The sequence below is a fragment of the Mytilus californianus genome, unplaced genomic scaffold, assembly GCF_021869535.1.
Source record: "Mytilus californianus isolate M0D057914Y unplaced genomic scaffold, xbMytCali1.0.p SCAF_112, whole genome shotgun sequence".
NCBI lineage: Eukaryota > Metazoa > Mollusca > Bivalvia > Mytilida > Mytilidae > Mytilus > Mytilus californianus.
Genome location: NW_026262596.1, coordinates 1 through 6,567, shown reverse-complemented (window position 1 = coordinate 6,567; position 6,567 = coordinate 1). Strand labels below are relative to the sequence as shown.

The 6,567-nt window shown below is 33.5% G+C and overlaps 1 long non-coding RNA gene across 1 annotated transcript; it reads right to left on the bottom strand.

Annotated features, from left to right (window-relative positions):
- Positions 1 to 759: 759 nt before the first annotated feature.
- On the bottom strand, positions 760 to 2,121 carry LOC127721042 (uncharacterized). The gene is made up of 3 exons (XR_007991060.1): positions 1,635 to 2,121; positions 1,093 to 1,200; positions 760 to 862 (listed from the first exon to the last, which is right to left on the bottom strand). It is a non-coding gene; the product is annotated as an uncharacterized LOC127721042 (long non-coding RNA).
- Positions 2,122 to 6,567: the final 4,446 nt, after the last annotated feature.

The following is a 6,567-nucleotide window of genomic DNA, read 5'->3' as shown; positions in this document are numbered from 1 at the left end:
ACACTGCTTGAACGCTTTTTTGTAACACTTTTTGAACGTGTAATGGTGTTCCAAATGTTTACACTAGTGTTCATCAATTGAATGTGTGGTGTTCAGTTTTTAATGCCTTTGTGTTTTATTTTTGAACACTTGATGTTAGAGTTCTTAACACTTAGTGTTCAACGATTTAACGTGTCCGAATGTTCAAAATCTTAATACGTCGACGCGTTCAACAGCCATGTAACACTTTTTGAACATGTTTAAAGCCAAAGTGTTAAGATTCAGAACACCAGACGTTAACTTTCAGAACAGTTGACATAAGTGTTCAGAGTGATGGTGTTCAAATGTGGAACATGTTCTATTTTCAAGCGTACATAATTTTCCATAAGTACTCAACTTAAATAAACTGTTATAAAAACTATATTCAATCAGGCAAAATATAACAATAAAACATATTTTAACAAGTAATTCTTTATGTAATCAAATGAGCATATTATATGTAAGAAAAGTACACCAGATACCTTATGATATCACAAGTAACAGTCAGTGAAATCACATACATAATGTTTTTAAACTGACTTAATATATATCACAAATAATGATTTTCCCCTACATGACTAGATAGTTGCAACATCATTTGTATCCTAAACCAAAAAAGCATGTCAATGTGATAATTAGATAGTTTATGATATAGGTATTTGTCACAATGAAAGTTTAAAAGTTTTCAAATTCCAACAGTTCTTGTACGATCACATACAATGTACGCTCCACTTTTCAGTGCATCTTCTCTTAAAGCTATCAACTGGGTGGCATTTTATGTGTTGTTATCATTTTCCAATGTCAAAATCCTCCACAACAAGGAATGTCTATGAGCCTATATATCCTGCAAAATAAAATAAAAAATTAATAGAAGAGAGTTTTTCATAAAGCATCAAATTATGCAATGCTTGTTATGCTTTAATTTCGATATATACTAGTGTACAAATTGATATTCTATAGCAATGAAATGCAAGTTTTGACATTATAAATTACAAAAGTCGATTTCTTGACCTAAGGTGAACAGATAGAAATGATACACCCACATAAGCTATTTATATACATATATTGTCATACCTTTTTTCGACATCTTTCTTTTTTCCACCACTTTATAGCATGCAGAAATGACCTTTTGGGGATTATTGGCTACCGGTTCCTAATTCAAACATTTTAATCTAACGATTCCTGCAAATAAAAAAACAAATGCATTTTCTAAGTCAAAAATGGTGTTCCAAATGTTTGCACTAGTGTTCATCAATTGAATGTGTGGTGTTCAGTTTTTAATGCCTTTGTGTTTCATTGTTTAACACTTGATGTTAGAGTTCTTAACACTTTGTGTTCAGCTAATGTATGTGGATGTCGAAAATCATGATTTATTCTGTATAACAGACAGACTGTTTATTCATCAGTTTAGGAAATCATCAGAACAAAGCTGACAGTTATTTACGTTTATATCTAAAGCCCGTTTTTTAATTCGTCTTTTATGTTGAATATTGAAAATTTGGATATAACAGTTATGGGGGTCAGTTATGAATATTTGACAAATATATATCTGGCATGAGAAAATAACAAGGAAGCCATCGAACTACCTATGGAGATTATTCTAACTTGTTACTTACTTCTTTCGTGTTCATATGGGATAGAAGTCCCTTCTCCAGTTCTCTTTCTTATGTGTATCCATTCTTCGTTTAACCGCCTAAATCGCCAGCCGATATCTGTTTCCGGTATTTGGTATCCTGGTATATTTTTTTTTAACACGAGGTGTTCAAAATTTCGAGCGATTTGAACACTGATTGAACATGTAATGTTAATAAAATGAACGGATCATGAAATAAGATAAACATCGACATATTTTTATTACGATATTATCATAACAGGCCTCATTGATATGCATAATTATGTCACTTATAAGTAAAACTAGTATATATAAATAAATAATAAAATAAATTCATAAACTATACATATATGCCAGCTTGGAAGTTTAATATTTCACAATTACTAAAATATTAGCCAAAAATTCACAAGATCATCATCCTGCGTATACATTCATATTTTTTAAAGAATTTCTTTTTGAATTTGCCAATTGGAAGGATAGAAAATCGGACAAACGACTTTCTTCTTTTTTAGATCAGAATTTGAACACCGATGTTCACTGCGTCTGAACACACATGTTAATATTTTTAACACAAACGTTAAAACTTTGAACACGTCTCTAAGCATGAACATATGACGTTAAAATATTGAACATTCGGTGTACAAATTTTGAACGCGTCCGGACGCGTCAGGCGTCAGGTATATTTACAGTGCGGTGATGCGTTTGATGACAAGTATTAGAGGCTTTTAGCAGTTAAAGTAAAAACAATTGCTACATTGTATTTACGGTTTTTATAAACAATTTCTTTGATAATCGAAGTTTCAAAACATCCCTAACTCACATTCCCACGAAGTAGGATCCCAAGAAAATAAACATAACTTCGTAAAAGCATCTGATTTTGATTTTAGTGGTTTGCGGCGAAAACAGTATATATAAAGTCTGGCACGACCTCCGAAAATCAAAAAAATAAAAACTCATTATGAATCCCTTAGGGCGTAAGTTAGGGATGTTAGGAGATCGTTGTTGATTTTTCCAATTTTGTAGGATACCTTGCCATCTTACCTCAGAGGCTCTTCGCGGAAACAGGGACATAGTTTTACCTCTGTCCGTTCATCCGCCAGTCAGTCACTTGATATTTGGTCCGGAGGATCCGCTAGGAGTCCGGTATTGCATTTGCACGCATACAAATCTATTACATCATTACTTCATTTCCCCCGAATATATTCAATTGACTAATATGAATGTTACACCAGTTTTCTCATCAACCATTGACATAACATTCACTTGATTTTTTTTTATATGGAGGGTCAGCTTGTGTACGCCGGATTGGGGTCTGTCTCTATTTTACTTGTCTTACGTCCCGTTTTCTGGTAAATATATGGGGTTACACCCCAGTTCTATTGTTATACTTCATAGTTTCTATTTCTGAAACAAGTGTAAATTGAATAGATCTATTGTTACGAATAACAAAGGATTTTGACCACAGGGTGTGACGAGCGGGGTTTCTGGAAACCCCTGCTTCTACATCCCGCAAACAAAGTCCATTGTTATTCGTAACAATAGAAATTTATTATTTTTTAAATAGCATGAACATAAGAAATTACTAATAGTGTTCACTACAAATTGTTTCAAGATATTAAAAAAAACATTTTAGGAAATCCCAATATTAAGCATCTATTTTGAATACAAAAATAATCCTTTAAATACTCCTTTGCTTGAAGGTATTTTTTTTTATCCCAGTCATATGTCTCTATTCTGAAGCATTGGTCTTTAAAAAATGGGGATTCTAACTCCCGGGACCCCCCCCCCCCTACGGTTACCCATTGGCCGATCTGGGGGTGGGGGTTCCGCGGTTTGGACCCGACTTTTATTTAAAAGATCAATGCATTTGAATGGTTGGACCCCCCTTTTTTTCTCTTGAGTTGGGAACCCCCAGCTGGATCAGCCCCTGTTTGCCCCCAAAAAGGGAGTTCCTAAATATTAAATCTGTATCTTTGTATGTTGAGCGTGTCTGGTAGTCTGGTCACACCTATCCCTTAGTATGTTCGAATATGAATGTTTATTTATTCTCGAGAAGAGGGGGGGGGGGGGGGTATAAATCCGTAAGGTATAAAATACAGTTATGATTACCTTTATTACACTGATACAGGTAAGTACTTTGGGTTATAGTATTGCCTTTATCTTAAGTCTCTTCTACCAAATCCAACGCTTGCCACAAAATGTCGTCCGTCTTATACCCGTCCATATTGACAACTGCATACAAGGAGCATGATGTATTTTTGTTTGTAATAAGAATACACGAAAAGGTCAACCTTGACCCGCTGATCCATTTTAGTACATGGATTTAACGGGAATATGCAAAACAACTTTGACATTTGTAAAATATAATCACTTGTCAAAGTTTGAACAAAGATACCCTAAGAAAGGTTACTAGTGGGGTTTCATGTAATAAAAAAAAAATCTTATAAATCATGGTTTGATATTGTCAATAAATATGCTATCGGTTTTTTTTTCATTTAATAATCAATGTTAAAAAATATAGGGTATAGAATGGGGTGTAAGTTAGTTATACACCTCGGGATACGGCGTGTCTGGATAAGAAACCCCTCCGGCCTCCGGCCGACGGGGTTTCTTATCCAGACACACCTATCCCTCGGTGTATAACTATTACTTATTAGCACATACTTACAACTTCTCGTCCAATCAAATTGCTTATATTTGCCTTCTAATTTTCATAGTACATACTTTTCCCGTGTACTAAGTAACTACACATGAATGACCACAAGGGTAAGATTTCATTGTATCATAATGAAGATATTTAAATCAAAAATTGCCGCTGGCTGTTTTGAAATAAAATGCTGTGTTCCAAATTAAATTAAATAGTTTGTAATTAGTTTTCACGTTGATTTTTAAATATCCTGCTATTAAAATCTTTGGATCTAAAAAATGTTTTTGATAATTGCTATTTCTTTCATTTAAATAAAGGGTAATACATATGGTTCTTTATACCTTGATTAGAGTACAACGATATCTTAAAATTATGATAATGTAATAATGTATCATCCATGCAATTACTTTGTACACAAAAAAGTGTGTACTATGAAACCTTGTGAAGGGAAATTAAAGCAACTTGGTGATAATTTTTTAAACTTTCTTAAGGAAGGTGATCTATTTCGTCATGAATTGATTGATTTATTGATTATCGGTTGCTTAATTTCCAGTGGCAAATATTTCATGCATGTTCAGGACGATGTCATGAATTGAAAAATTGTGATTATGTCTGAAGATAATGTGCCAATTATATATATAAACATATTCTGATAAATCTTTTAGTTTTTACTTTGAAATAATAAAAAAAAAAAAAAAAAACACACAAAACCTATAATAATCTCTGATCTATTGATAGTTGCTTTTTAATGCCTATCTGCTAGACTATATCTATGGGGACAAACTATCTATATGTTTCAAATTTATTATAGCTTTAGATTTTAGTGAAATTAAAAAATGTTTTCAAAACATGTAAAGCTTCCACTGCAATTTAATTATTGCCTGCTTTTGGTCAATTTATTTGGTCATCTTACCATGTAAGAAGAACATGTATAGTGTAACACCACTTTATATCAATATACATACTTACACCAGCAGCTACCATCTTTTCATTCTGGAGTCAAGGGCCTTTTGAAATCACATATTTTACAATGATACTAGTGAGTAGATTTACAAAACTTCGTTAATGAGCTCCGTTTTACAAACACCTGTGATACAAGTAGTCAGCCAAAATAAACTATCAATAGACCAATTAAAAGATTACTCGAGTTGTAAATATGTGCTAAATTGGATAGTCTATGAAAAGGTATATACTATGAAATTAAGAGCTCGGGGCAAGCCCCTCGCTCTAAATTTCATAGTATATACCTTTTTATAGACTAACCTAGACGTCTCAATGAATAGAAGCTCACAGATTTCTTGTTAATCAATTTATGGTGATTGTAGATTGTTGTCAGGGGTGGATTTAGGCGGTTTTAGCTTGAAACTTTAATTTCTCACTAATTTTACCACAAAATATTTTCGCTTGGCGAGATATCTACATTGCACCCACTCTAGAATAACATTTCGATCCGCCACTGGCAAATTATCGACATCTCACAGAATATGCCACTGTGTTCGGCCTAAAGTAAATACTTATCAAAGGTACCAGGCTTATATATATTTTCTACGCCAGACGCACGTTTCGTCTACACAAGACTCATTAGTGACGCTTGAATAAAGGATATTCATACGCATACATGTACCAAGTGCTAACTCTTCGTCTTTCGCAAAGGTTTAGGGTGATATAGGCACAATTGCACATTTAACTTAGGAAAATATCTCATGAATTAGTCAGAAATGTGATATGATATGTGCTTTATGTGATAAATTAAATAATTTTGAACTTGCTTAACTTTGTGATTCAACCCCAAGCGGAGAGTGCTTATAAATACCAAATAGTTAATAATCGAGTTGTTTAATGTATGTATATCTGAATACTACAACGCAAAAATAAGCATAATATAGATGTCTGTCTATGGCATTATGGTAACTTCCTGGCATTGGAGATCATAACATGGATTTTTTTTTTAAATTGGAAAGACGTTATTCTACAATAAGCTATACCGCTGTTACAAAAAATAAAGGAACAGTTTTAGTGAATGTTATGGCGTGTGTTTTTACGGTATGAGCACGGAAGCCTTGTCTGTCACAAGTGCACAGTAGGATATCCAGTGAACGAGAACAAAAGAAAATTCACTCTTCTTATGATAGAGTCGAGAAAGTCAATGATAAAACAATGCCGGTGACGTTACTGATCAAAAGCAATTTCTAAATGATAATTGTTCATTTTTGTCGAGCCTGCGACTTTTGTCGCAAAAGCGAGACATAGCGATCCTACATTCCGTCGGCGTCGTCGTCGGCGACGGCGT